The 14674-nt window shown below is 42.6% G+C and overlaps 1 long non-coding RNA gene across 3 annotated transcripts in view; it reads left to right on the forward strand.

The window, feature by feature from the left end:
• Positions 1–14667, forward strand: part of LOC118027380 — a 25922-nt gene extending 11255 nt beyond the window's left edge. For 2 of the 3 annotated variants that reach the window (XR_004683800.1, XR_004683799.1), the window contains 2 exons: positions 11717–12343; positions 13796–14667. This is a non-coding gene — a long non-coding RNA (uncharacterized LOC118027380). The remainder of the gene's footprint in view (positions 1–11716; positions 12344–13795) is intronic. The other variant, XR_004683801.1, reaches the window with a different exon arrangement.
• Positions 14668–14674: the final 7 nt, after the last annotated feature.

Genomic DNA, 14674 nt, shown 5'->3' on the forward strand with positions numbered 1-14674 from the left:
TTGGGGTGCAGGTGTCCCTTCGAATCACTATGTTTGTATCCTTTGGATAAATATCTAGTAGTGCAATTGCTGGGTCCTAGGGTAGGTCTATTTTTAACATCTTGACGAACCTCCATACTGTTTTCCAGAGTGGCTGTAACAGTTTACATTCCCACCAACACTGTAAGAGGGTTCCTCTTTCTCCACATCCTCACCAACATTTCTTTTTTCCTAAGTTGTTCATTTTCACCATTCTGACTGGTATAAGGTGGTATCTCATTGTGGTTTTGATTTGTATTTCCCTGATGCCAAGTGATGTGGAGCATTTTTCATGTGTCTCTTGGCCATTTGGATGTCTTTGGAGAAAAGTCTGTTCATGTCTTCTGTGCAGTTCTTGACTGGATTATTTGTTTTTTGGATGTTGAGTTTGAGAAGTTCTATATAGATTTTGGATACTAGCCATTTATCTGATGAGACATTTGCAAATAATTCTCCCAATCTTTAGGTTGTCTTTTAGTTTTGTTGACTATTTCCTTTGCTCTGCAGAAGCTTTTTATCTTGATGAGGTCCCACGAGTTCATTTTTGCTTCTATTTCCCTTGCCTTTGTAGACGTGTCTAGCAAGAAGTTGCTGCAGCCAACATCAGAGGTTGCTGCCTGTGTTCTCTAGGATTTTGATGGATTCCTGTTTCACATTTAGGTCTTTTATCCATTTTGAGTTTATTTTTGTGTATGATGTAAGAAAGTGGTCCAGTTCCATTCTTCTGCATGAAAATTTCCCAACACTATTTACTGAAGAGACTGTCTTTTTCCCATTGGATATTCTTTTTTTTTTGTTTTGTTTTTAAGATTTATTTATTTATTTGACAGAGAGAGAGATAGCGAGAGCAGGAACACAAGCAGGGGGAGTGGGAGAGCGAGAAGCAGGCTTCCTGCCGAGCAGGGAGCCCAATGTGGGACTCGATCCCAGGACCCTGGGATCATGACCTGAGCTGAAGGCAGACGCTTAACGACTGAGCCACCCAGGCGCCCTCCCATTGGATATTCTTTATCCTGCTTTGCCAAAGATTAGTCGACCATAGAATTGAGGGTCCATTTCTGGGTTCGCTGTTGTGTTCCATTGATCTATGTGTCTGTTTTTGTGCCAGTACCATACTGTCTTGATGATTATAGCCTTCTAATACAGCTGGAAGCCTGGAATTGTGATGCCACCAGCTTTGGGTTTCTTTTTCAACATTCCTTTGGCTACTTGGGGTCTTTTCTGGTTCCGTACAAATTTTAGGAATGTTTGTTCCAGCTCTTTTAATAGTGTTGATGGTATTTTGATAGGGATTGCGTTGAATGTATAGATTGCTATAGGTAGCATAGACATTTTAACAATATTTGTTCTTCCAATCCATGTGAATGGAATGTTTTTCCACTTCTTTGTGTCTTCCTCAATTTCTTTCATAAGTGTTCTGTAGTTTTCAGGAGTACAGATCCTTTATCTCTTTGGTTATGTTGATTACCTGTTATCTTATGGTTTTTGGTACAATTGTAAATGGGATTGATTCCTTGATTTCTCTTTTTTTCTATCTCATTCTTAGTGTATAGAAATGCAACTGATTTCTGTGCATTGATTTTATATCCTGCCATGCTGTTGAATTCCCATATGAGTTCTAGCAATTTTTGGGTGGAGTCTTTGGGTTTTTAGTAGAGTATTATGTTATCTGCGAAGAGTGAAAAGTTTGACTTCTTTGCCTATTTGGATGACTTTCTTTTTGTTGTCTGATTGCCGAGGATAGGACTTTTAGTACTATGTTGAACAACAGTGATGAGAGTGGGTATCCCTGTCATGTTCCTCACCTTATAGGAAAAGCTGTCAGTTTTTCCCCATTGAGGATGATATTTGCTTTGGGTTTTTCAGATATGGCTTTTATGGTATTGAGGTATGTTCCCGTTATCCCTACACTAGAGAGAGTTTTAATCAAGAATGGATACTGTATTTTGTCGAATGCTTTTTCTGCATCTATTGAGATGATCATGTAGTTCTTGTTCTTTTTATTAATGTGGTGTATCACATTAATTGATTTGTGGATGTTGAACCACTGTTGCAGGCCAGGAATAAATCCCACTGGGTTGTGGCGAATAATCCTTTTAATGTACTGTTGGATCCTACTGGTTAGTATCTTGGTGAGAATTTTTGCATTCATGTTCATCAGGGGTAGTGGTCTCTAATTCTCCTTTTTGATAGGGTCTTTGTCTGGTTTTGGGATCCAGGTAATACTGGCTTCATCGAATGAGTTTGGACGTTTTCCTTCCATATCTGTTTTTTGGAACAGCTTCAGAAGAATAGATATTCTTATTTAAATGTTTGGTAGAATTCCCCTGGGAGGTCATCTTGCCCTGGACTCTTGTTTGTTGGGAGATTTTTGATTGCTGCTTCAATTTCTTTGGTGGTTATGGGTCTGTTCAGGTTTTCTTTTCCTTCCTGTTTCAGTTTTGGTAGTTTATATGTTTCTAGGAATTTATCCATTTCTTCCAGATTGCCTAATTTGTTGGCAAATAATTGCTCATAATATGTTCTTATAATTGTATTTCTTCCATGTTGGTTGTGATTTCCTCTCTTTCATTTAAGATTTTATTTATTTGGGTCCTTTCTCTTTTCTTTTTGATGTCTGGCTAAGGATTTATTGATCTTATTCATTCTTTCAGAGAACCAGGTCCTAGTTTCATTGATCTCTTCTACAGTTCTTTTGATTTCTATATCATTGATTTCTGCTCTAATCTTTATTTTTCTTCTCTTGCTGGGATTAGGCTTTATTTGCTGTTCTTTCTCCAGCTAGGTGTAAGATTATGTTTTGTATTTGAGACTTCTTGTTTCTTGAGAAAGGCTTGTATTGCTATATACTTTCCTCTTAGGACTGCCTTTGCTGCATCCCACAGGTTTTGAAATGTTGTGTTTTCATTTTCATTTATTTTCCATATGTTTTTTATTTTATTTTTATTTTTTAAAGATTTTATTTTATTTATTTATTTGAGAGAGAGAGAGCACAAGAGGGAATACGGTCAGAGGGAGAAGCAGACTCCCCGCTGAGCAGGCAGCCCAATACGGGACTCAATCCCAGGATTCCGGGATCATGACCCAAGCCGAAGGCAGTTGCTTTACCAACTGAGCCACCCAGGCACCCTCCATTTGTTTTTAAATTCTTCTTTAATTTCCTGGTTGACCCATTCCTTCTTTAGTAGGATGCTCTTTAACTTCCATGTATTTGTGTTTCTTCCAGAATTTCTTTTGTGATTGAGTTCAGGTTTTTAAAGCAGGTGGTCTGAAAATATGCATCGTATAAACTCAATCTTTTGATACTGGTTGAGGCCAGATTTGTGACCCAGTATGTGATCTCTTCTGAAGAAAGTTCCACGTGCACTTGAGAAGAATGTGTATTCTGTTGCTTTAGGATGAAATACTCTGAATATATCTTTGAAGTCCCATCTGATCCAGTGTCATTCAAAACCCTTATTTCCTTGTTGATCTTCTGCTTAGATGATCTGTCCATTGCTGTGAATGGGGTGTTAAAGTCCCCTGCTATTACTGTATTAGTATCAATGTGTTTCTTTAAGTTTGTTATTAATTGGTTTATATTTGGGTGCCCCAAGTTAGGGGCATAAATATTTATAATTATTAGATCTTTTTGTTGGATAGATCCTTTTATTATGATATTGTGTCCCCCTTCATCTCTTATTATACTCTTTGTTTTAAAGTCTAATTTGTCCAATACAAGGATTGCTACCCCTGCTTACATTTGATGTCCATTAGCATGATAAATGGTTCTCCGCTACCTCACATTCAATCTAGAGGTGTCTTTGGGTCTGAAATGAGTCTCTTGTAGACAGGATATTGATGGGTCTTGTTTTTTATCCAATCTGATACCCTGTGTCTTTTGATTAGAGCATTTAGTCCATTTACATTCAGAGTAATTATTGAAAGCTATCAATTTAGTGCCATTTTATTACTTGTAAAGTCACTGTTACTGTAGATTGTCTCTGTTCTTTTCTGGTCCTTGTTACTTTTGGGCTCTTTCTCCATTCAAGAAATCCCCTTTAATATTTCTTGCAGGGCTGTTTTAGTGTTCATGAATTCCTTTAGTTTTTGTTTGTCCTGGAAACTATCTCTCCTTCTGTTCCGAATGACAGCCTTGCCTGATAAAGTATTCTTGGCTGCATTTTCCCCATTTAGCACAGTGAGTATATCATGGCAGTCCTTTCTGGCCTGCCAGGTCTCTGTGAATGGTCTCCTGTCGGTCTAATATTTCTACCCTTGTAGGTTAAGGACCTCTAGTCCCGAGCTGCTATCAGGATTTTCTCTGAAATTTGCAAGCTTCACTGTAATATGTGAAGGTGTTGACCTATTTTTATTGATTTTGAGGGGGGTTCTCTGTGCCTCCTAGACTTGATTACCGATTTCCTACCCCAGATTAGAGAATTTCTCAGCCATAATCTATTTATATAAACCTCTTGTCCCTCTCCTTTTCTTCTGAGACATCTATTAGGCTAATATTATTTTGTTTTATGGTATTGCTGATTTCTTGAATCCTTCCTTCATGAGCCAGTAGTTGTTTTCTCTTTTTCTCAGCTTCCTTAATCTCCATCATTTTGTCTCCTAGAACTGTCTCTTCTGCCCCATCTATCCTAGCTGTTAGGGCCTCCATTTTTTACTGTGTCTCAGTAATAGCATTTTTAATTTCAGCCTGATTAGATTTTATTTCTTTTATTTCTCCAGTAGGGGATTCTCTAGTGTTTTCTATGCTTTTTTAAACCTAGCTAGTATCTTTATAACTGTTGTTTTGAAAACTAATTCTGACATTTTACTTATATCCATATTGATAAAATCCCTGGCAGTGAGTACTACCTCCTGTTCTTTCTTTTGGGGTGAATTACTCTGTCTCATTATGTCCAGCAAATAATAGATGAAAGAGAGAAAAAAATACAAAAATAGCAACAACAATACCAGAAAAATACAAACTAAATGAACTAGAAGAAAACAGAAAGAAAACAAAATAAGAAAAAAATCAAACAAGAAGTAAAATGGAACAGAACAATAAACTAGATCTTGGGTGTATTTTGGTCTGTTTGTTAAAAGAATCTAGATCCCAAAAGAAGAAAGAAAGAAAAACTTATATATACACTAAAAATAAAATGAAAGGAAACCAAAAATAAGAAACATATGTAACATATATATATAAATAAAAATACAAAAAGAATTAAAAAAAAGAATTGACAAGTTAAGAAAATAGCTGGAAAAAAAAAACAAACTGAGAGACTACAGAGTAATAAAAAACCCCACAAATGCTATATACTGTTTTTACCAAGAGCTGAAGTTTTGCTGTTCTCTATGATCTATAAATTTGGTGTTAGCCAGTTGTTCCTGCTGGTCTTCTAGGGGAGGGGCCTGTGTCCTTGCCCTGGTGAAATTTTGCCCCCCTTGCCAGGGGCCCGGGCTCAGTGTAAACAGCTCTGGATTGCACTATATGGCACTGTTTTGCTCCCTGAAGGCTTTCAGCACCACTTGGGGGTTTGAAAAATGGCAGTGCCCCCATCTCTAGCCCCAGAGCTGAAAGTTTGTGCCCCCACTCTTCAGTGAGCCCTCACAGAAAAGCAGTCAATCACTCTGGTCTCCCTGGTTTCTGTCCTGTGTTCACCCAGCCTGTGACTGAGCGTTTTTATCTCAGGCACATGACTGAATTTCCAGTCTCCTAACTTTATGGACTCCTGTGGTGTGGACTCATGCCATTCCTCCCGGGTGAGGGAGGGGGGTCTTGCCAGGTTACTGCCTTTTGCAAGGCCCCTGTTTGGAGAGTGGTTGCGTAATTTCGCAGCAGTTCACGGTTTATGGCAACATGGAGCAGGAAGCTGGCATATAGACTCGCTGTTTTAGCCAGCTTCCCTGCTCCAATGCTTGGAAACTGTGCCGCACTTAGGCACCCCCGGCTTTTTCTGACACCTGGTATCCTGCCACCACGTTGTCCCACTTGGAATCCACCCCGCTTCTCCACCTGAACAACTTTAAGCCAGGGACGCCTCCAAGTGTAGCAGACTTCTAAAACTTACGATTTTGCACTCCGCTGCTTATAATACTTTCCGGTAGACACCTTAAACTCCCTCCTCTCCCTGGTTTATCTCCCAGTATATCGCCCTGGATTCACTTCTTTGCACTCCCTACCTTGCAAAAAGTGGTTTCTTTTTCTGTTTGTAGAATTGAAGTAATTCTTTTCTCAGATCTCCAATTGATTTCATGGGTGTTCAGAATGATATGATAACTATATAGCTGAATTCTAGGGACCAGACAAAATTAGGATCCCCTACTCCTCCGCTATCTTAAATCCTACTGACCCATTTATTTTTTAGAAGGATGCTGTTTATCATCCATGTATTTGTGGTCCTTCCAAATTTTTTCTTGTGATTGAGTTCAAGTTTTAAAGCATTGTGGTCTGAAAATATGCATGGTATAATCTTTTTAATTTATTATTTTATTTTATTTTATTATTTTTTAAAGATTTTATTTATTTGAGAGAGAGAGTGAGAGAGAGAGCGCAAGAGGGGGTAGGGTTAGAGGGAGAAGCAGACTCTCCGCTGAGCAGGGAGCCTGATGTGGGACTCGATCACGGGACTCCGGGATCATGACCTGAGCCGAAGGCAGTCGCTTAACCAACTGAGCCACCCAGGCGCCCAATCTTTTTAATTTAAATTCAATTTGCCAACTTATAGTACATCACTAGTTTTTGATATAATGTTCAATGATTCATTAGTTGCGATAATCTTAGAAGAATGTGTATTCTGTTGCTTTAGGATGAAATACTCTGAATGGGGCACCTGGGTGGCTCAGTCATTAAGTGTCTGCCTTTGGCTCAGGTTGTGATCCCAGGGTCCTGGGATTGAGCCCTGCATTGGGCTCCCTGCTCACCCGGAAGTCTGCTTCTGCCTCTGACACTCCCCCTGCTTGTGTTCCTGCTCTCGCTATCTCTCTCTCTGTCATACAAATAAATAAAATCTTTAGGGAAAAAAAATACTCTGAATGTATCTTTGAAGTCCATCTGGTCCAGTGTGTCATTCAAAGCCATTGTTTCCTTGTTCATCTGCTTAGATGATCTGTCCATTGCTGTGAGTGGGGTGTTAAAGTCCCCTGCTGTTACTGTATTAGTATCAATGTGTTTCTTTAAGTTTGTTATTAATTGGTTTATATATTTGGGTGCCCCCAGTTAGGGGCATAAATATTTACAATTGTTAGATCTTTTTGTTGGATAGACCCCTTTATTATGATAGTGTCCTTCTTCATCTCTTCTTACAGTCTTTGGTTTAAAACCTAGTTTGTCTGATACGAGTATCAGCTGCCCCTTCCTTCCACTCCTCATCTGGGACCCCATTATACGGATATTATTTTGCTTTATGGAATTGCTGAGTTCTCTAAATCTCCCTTTGTGATCTAATAGTTTCCTTTCTCTCTTTTCAGCTTTCTTATTTTTCATCATTTTATCTTCTATATCACTGATTTGCTCTTCTGTTTCATTCATCCTCTTTTTTTTTATAGTCTCCACTTGAGACTGCATCTCTGTAATAGCATTTTTAATTTCGGCCTGACTAGATTTTAGTTCTTTTATTTCTACAGTATGGGATTCTCTAGTGTCTTCTATGCTTTTTTCAAGCCCAGCTAGTATCTTTTTTTTTTTTTAAAGATTTTATTTATTTATTTGAGAGAGTGAGTGAGAGAGAGAAAGAGCACAAGAGGGGGGAGCGGGAGAGGGAGAAGCAGACTCCCCGCCGAGCAGGGAGCCCAATGCGGGACTCGATCCCGGGACTCCAGGATCATGACCTGAGCCGAAGGCAGTCGCTTAACCAACTGAGCCACCCAGGCGCCCCCAGCTAGTATCTTTATAATCATTGTTTTAAATTCTAGTTCAGACATCTTACTTATATCTGTATCAATTAAATCCCTGACAGTGAGTACTACCTCCTATTCTTTTTTTTGGGGTGAGTTTTTCCATCTTGCCATTTTGTCTAGAAAAGAAAAGGAGAAAGAAAGAGAAAAAACAGTAAGAAAAACGACAATGGAAAAAAAACAAAACAAAACCCAAAACCAAACCAAAACGAAAGAAAAACCAACAAAAAACAAAGCAAAACAAAAAACTAGATCCTGGGTGTGTTTTGTTCTGCTCATTAAAAGAAACGAGATTCCTATCTTGGAAAACTTGCATATACATAAAAATGAAGTAAAATAAAATTCAATAAAAGGAAACAAAAACTAATATATATATATATATATATAATGTGTATATAAAAATAAAAATTTAGGGCGCCTGGGTGGCTCAGATGGTTAAGCATCTGCCGTCAGCTCAGGTCATGATCCCAGGGTCGTGGGATCGAGTCCCACATCAGGCTCCCTGCTCAGCGGGGAACCTGCTTCTCCCTCTCCTACCCCACCCCCGGGCTTGTGCTCTCTCTCTCTCTCTCTGTCAAATAAATAAATAAAATATTTAAAAAATAAATAAAAATTTAAAAATAACAAAAAAATTGAAAAAATAAGAACATAACTGAAAAAATAATACTGAAAGCCTAAGGGGTAGAAAAACAACGTTATACACTGTTTTCTCCAAGAGCTGAACCTTTGCAGCTTTTTGTGATCAACAGTCTTGGTGCGAGCCATTTGTCCGCTGATTTTGAGATGTACTTTTCCTATTACAAATGTGCTTCCTTTGCCAGGAGGCTGGGCTCAGTCTAAGTGGCTCCAGATTCCACAAGGTGGCACTGTTTTGCTCCCTGAAGGCTTTCAGCACCCATGCGCAGGATGAAAATGGTGGTGCCCCTCTCTCTTAGCCCTGGAGCTGAAAGTTCGTGTCCCCCACTCTTCAGTGAGCCCTCACAGAAAAGCAGTCAATCGCTCTTGTCTCCCGGTTTCCATTAGAACTCTGTTCACCCACCATGTGATGGAGCGTTTTTGTCTCAGGCATGCTGTTTCAAGTCACTAAATTTTACGGACTCCTGCTGCACGGACACGCACTGTTCCTCCCTGCAGAGGGAGGGGGGTCTCGCCGTGCTTCTGACGCTTTCTGGGCCCTTGCGCAGAGAGTGGATGCACGACTGTACTGCAGTTCACAGTTCATGGCAACACAGAGCAGAAAGCTGGCACCTAGACTCGCTGTTTTTGGCCAGCTTCCCCATGCTTATTCCTGGGAATCTGCCACACTCAGGCACCCCCCCATTCTTCTTGTGACCCCCAGGGATCCTGAGACCACCCTGTCACACCTGGGATTCTGTGCCACTTCGCCACCTGACCAGCTTTAAGTCAGGGACTTAGGCCACTGTAGCTGACTTCTAAAAGTTCCAGTTTTGCACCCTGCTGCTTATAACACTTTGTGGTATCCTCCTAAAGCACGTTCCCTCCTCTCTGCTGTATCCTCAGATATATCACCCCAGATTCAAGTGTCTGCACTTCCTACCTTTGAAAAAGTGGTCGCTTTTTATTTGTAGAATTGTAGCATTTCTTTTCTCAGATTTCCGAATGATTTCTCAGGTGTTGAGAATGATTTGATAACTAACTAGCTGTATTTGTGGGACTAGACAAACTTAGGGTCCTCCACTCCTATGCCATCTTAACTCCTCCCCTAAATATTTAAAAAGATGAAGTAGGAGTAAGTGGGCCGCAGTTGAATTGGCAAATGTAAAAGGAGTATGTTATGTGTGTGTGTGTCTGTCTGGGTGGGTTCACAATCCTATAGATTGGTGTATGGGTATTTGTGTATGGAGGTTTGTATATATGTGTGTAATTGAACACATAGGAGCATGTACGGTTGTTTGTATATGTGTGTCTGTGTACGTGTGTGTATATGTGTGTGTGTGTGAGTGTTGCTCTGAGAATTCCTCATCCTTGCCTCTACTCAGGCCATTTCATGGTTGCCCCACCCCTACTCCATGGGTTATAAGGGACAGAACAGCTCTCCATCTGCAGGAAGCGAGGGGTTCGGGGTGATGAGTGATGGGGAGCTGGTACTCTTCATAGTAGGAAGAAGAAAACAGGAGCTAAATTGGTGGGACTCTCTTCCTTTCCTGGGTTCTGCTTAATAAAAGTGTCAGACTGTTTTAAGGGATGTACATGAATTGAATTATTTAAAACCTTATAATAGCCCTATGAAATAGGGATTGCTGTCAACCCCATTTAACAGTTAGGAAAAGTGAGGTCACTCAGAGGCTAAGTGACTTAATTGGTTGAGCCATGATTCTAACAAAATCATCAGGCTGCTGAGCCTAAGTGCCCACTGTTTTTTTTTTTTTTTTTTTGACTCCTGTATACTGTTCACCCACCTCATTAAGGGTCACATCATTCTGTGGCTCTGGCAGCTTCTCCTTCTCCAGCAGTGAGTCTTGTCAGGAGTAGGCATTCCTCACTCTCCTTCTAGGTGAGTCCATGGGGTCTGAAGTGACAGGAGAGCTGCATGTACATTGGCTGATGGAGTGTGTTTGCTGGACGTGGCAGGAAGGGAGGTCACATCTGGGCTGTAGGGAATCAGTGGTGTCTGCATCTGGGGTGTGAGGTGGGCTGTCCAGAATTTGGAAAGGGGGAGACCAGCAGTGGGTGACAGAGTTCATTCCTCGCTGTTTTATTCACAGTCTGAAAGCACAGCCTGTGTGGGCCTGAGAGACACTAGGGTGACCACTCATGTCCTTCCAATCCCTGCTGTCCCTGATTTGCCTTCTTCCGACTGACTTCCTGATTATACCTGCTCTCCAAGGTGAGAGTTGCCGTGAAGTCTAGCCTCACCCCTGCTCAGGGCACTTCCTCCCACCCTGCCTATAGCTCCCTCCTCGGGCCTCCCAGTTGGAGTGAGAGGAAAGGAAGTAGGATAGTAAGAACTTGACATTCATTTTTTTTTTTTTAAGATTTTTTATTTCTTTATTTGACAGAGGCACAGTGACAGAGGGAACACAAGCAGGAGGAGTGGGAGAGGGAGAAGCAGGCTTCCCACTGAGCAGGGAGCCCAATGTGGGGCTCTATCCCAGGACCCTGGGATCATGACCTGAGCCGAAGGCAGATGCTTAATGACTGAGCCACCCTTGATATTCATGTTTTAAAGAGAAAATAAAACAGATGAACAAAGGAAAGGGAAGGAAAAATAAGATAAAAATACAGAGGGAGCAAACCATAAGAGACTCTTAGCTATAGGAAACAAACTGAGGGTTGCTGGAGGGAAGGTGGATGGGGGGACGGGATAACTGGGTGATGGGCATTAAGGAGGGCACTTGATGTATTGAGTACTGGGTGTTATATGCAACTGATCAGTCACTAAGTTCTGCCCCTGAAGCTAATATTACACTATATGTTAACTAAATTGAATTTAAATTGAAAAAAAAAATACGATGTCTTCAAGAAAGGGAAGGACGACCTTATGGGGAGGACTGAGTAGTTCCTTGTGAGCTGGTGGACTGGAGGCTTAGTGTCTTGCTGGATGTAGGCAGGAGGCAGACCTCAGTTTCTGGTCTTTCCAGCACAGCTTCTTGCTTCAGCAAAGCGTGCAAGTGGAGAAGATAGTAGAAAACCAGCTGGCAAAATGGAAGTCATGATCGTTTATATTCCAAGATCACCACTGCCACATTTTATTGGTTGGAATATATTCCAGGTCCCACCCACACTCAGTAGGAGGAGATTCCACAGGACCATGTGGACCAGGAGTTGGGGACCATTGGCCTTATTATAGACTCTGTCTTCACAGGATGTTGCAGGTGACAGATGGCAGGAATGGAGGGTAGCAAGGTCTCTGCACTGCATATGCTCATACGCAGGCTGCACAGTCACTGAACAAGGTAATTATCACTCTGGGTTCCATGTTGGACAAGATGATCTGCGGGCTGAGCTGTGTTATCCAAGCAGGGTCCTAGATACAAGAATCACGCTGTCATTTGGAAGGTCTGTCTCAACTTTGTGGAACCTGAGAGGTCGTCCTCCCTGAATATTTCCCCCTTCCCTTGTCAGACCTTCTAAATCTCTAGGAAAGCACCATCACTAAACTGAACCATTTTTTTGCTTTCCTGTGTCATGTTCCCAGGGAAATCCTGGTCTCCCACTATCTCTGCCAGTTTGCCTCCAACGAGATCCTGCAAAGTCACTTCTTGTGATTCCACTTTGTCGGTTTCTTTCCTTTCATCCAGGTTATTTCTTAGTGATTTCCTCTTGTATTCGTGAGTCAGTTACATTAACTTAACCTTTCCACTAATTTTTGGACCAAATGGGCAAAAAAAGTTCTCTTTCCAGTCTCAGCCCCTTCCCACACAGGGACAAGACAGTAGTAGGGTTCCTGGAGAGCCAGCTGTTGGCACAGATCCTCATCAGTGTGAGACAGGTAGGTCACAAAGGTGTGTACCTGTATCTTCTTTCTGTCCCTAGCATGTGGTACAGCACCTGGCCCACAGTAGGCACTCAATTAGCTTCTGTGTGGAGGCTGTTTCCCCAAAACTCATTATAATAGTTGCATTTACCAGGTTATTCACCCAACTCTGAATTCCTTCATGTTTCTCTCACTGAGCCTAGCAGAGAGCCTGACATCTACTACTGCCTAATAGGTGTCTGCTAAATGGAAGTGCGACTTTGGCAATTCAAAATTTTTTTCAACTGACTGATACATGCACAATGTTTGAAAAATTTACATAACATGAAAGTATAGAGTGAAAAGTAAATTTCATCCTCCATCCCATCCATAATTCTTCCAAACTCTCTCCCTGGACATAACAGCTGTTAACCAGTTTCAATAGTATTATAGGAAGAGATTTCCATTTTAGCAGGTGGTGCTTTTTAATATTTTATTTTTTCTATTTGAGAGAGAGAGAGAGCGAGCATGAGCAGGGGCAGGGGAAAGGGAGAAGCAGCTCGTGGGGCTCGATCCCAGGACCCTGGGATCATAACCTGAGTGGAAGGCAGATGCCCAACCAACTGAGCCACCCAGGTGCCCCTAGCAGGTGGTATTTTACCAAGTTTTCTATCTGCATCTTTTTTCTCAATATTATATTGTGAGACTTTCTCACTATTTACATACAAACTGGTTCAAGATTTGATATTGATAATGACAGTTCTGTAGCTGATGATTTTCAAAACTTTAAGTGAAGCAAAAATCATCCTTATTCCATAGTGACAGAATTTCATGGGAGCACATGGTCACTTAGATTAAAAATAGCCTGATTCACCAGCCTCCCAGGAGGCTACTCTTGTCTGTGTGACTACATTCTGGCCATTATGGTGACGCAGAATGAGGTAGTAGGTGTTGCCCTTAAAGGAGAGAAGCTTCCTCTTTTTCTGCTCTCCCTGCCCTGCTCATGGACCACAGACATGGTCTTAGGTGCCCTGGGTCATGCTAATAAGGGAACTTCCCAGGGCATCGGCACCAGCGTGCCCGGACAGCCCTGTGGTGCAGAGCGACCCTACAGCCCCGAACGGCTCGCCTCACACATGGGACACACACACACACAAGCTGCTGTCCTGCTTACAGCACTGTTAGCTGGGTTTCTGCTGCACACCCTGAACTAATGCATATGGAGAGGAGAGGACTTCCAGGATGGGGTGGCCATGGTGGTCTGTTCTGGAGATGAGCAGAGAGATAGATACACAGGGGGCAGCACTGTGGGCTCCCTGGACATTCTCTGTGTTGGAGGAAGGGAGAGCTGGGCCCCAGGGGCAGCACAGAGAGACTGGAGACTGTTCTCTCATCTTTGTAGCCACGGGGGTGCCTGGAGGCATGTGGGGGCTCACCAGCTGTTATATTTGGGGACCTGTGTTTCTTCCCTTCCCGTCCTTTTCCCAGAATTCCTCTGTTCACTGCAGCCAGGATGAGAATCCCTGCTGGTGATTCCTCTTCCTCCTCCTGTCTGAAGGTGGTGGCTGTGGGGGTCGAGACCTGGAGAAGAATCAATCCCCTCAGATGGAGAAGGAACGCAGGGTCACTTGTCATGGGGTTCCATCAGAAATCTGCTCTTAGATTTCTGTACGTCCAAGGCTGCCTTGGATGGCGCACCTTGAGACAGTTGACTCCAGGTCCCTCGCATCTTGTCTCCTGGTGATCCCAAATACTCGCTGCATGACTTCACCCTATTCTGTGTGTCACCAGCAAGTCACTATGTCCAGCTTCTGTTCCGAAAGGGGGTATTACACAAGCGCATGAATACTGGAGGATGGGAACACTGGAGCCATCTTGGAGTCTGCCTACAACAGGGGTGACTTTGGGAACCACCTGAATGCGTGGCCTTTCGCAGGCCTGTGGCTAGAAATGCAGAGACCAGACTGAATGAAGAGTTCAAGTCCAAGGGTGTTGGTCACTCCCCAGGAATCCAGATCAGAGTCGGGATGTCACACATTGTTGCAGGTGGACAGGGAGGCTCCACCAGTCAGGTGAGCACAAGCCAGACTCTGACCCAGGATGTGGTGACACGGAAACTGGGACAGTGCTGCCTGCATTTGGCACAGGTGGCGTGAGTGGCCGTCGTGTCATCCAGCTGCCAGGAGCGGCAGCGACGGCAGTCCTGGCCTCAGGGTGCGGTGATGTGAACAGTGGGATCTGTGCCCAGCACCGGGGGCAGTGATTCCTATTTGGGCCTTGACCTAGGGTGGGATGGTGGATTCTGTTCCTGGCTCTGCAGCCTCGGGCCTGTTCTGTGGCTTTCCTTGAAATAAAATGAGGCCCAGT

Source organism: Mirounga leonina, unplaced genomic scaffold, assembly GCF_011800145.1.
Source record: "Mirounga leonina isolate KUSES-001 unplaced genomic scaffold, KU_Mleo_1.0 Mir_366, whole genome shotgun sequence".
NCBI classification, from domain to species: domain Eukaryota; kingdom Metazoa; phylum Chordata; class Mammalia; order Carnivora; family Phocidae; genus Mirounga; species Mirounga leonina.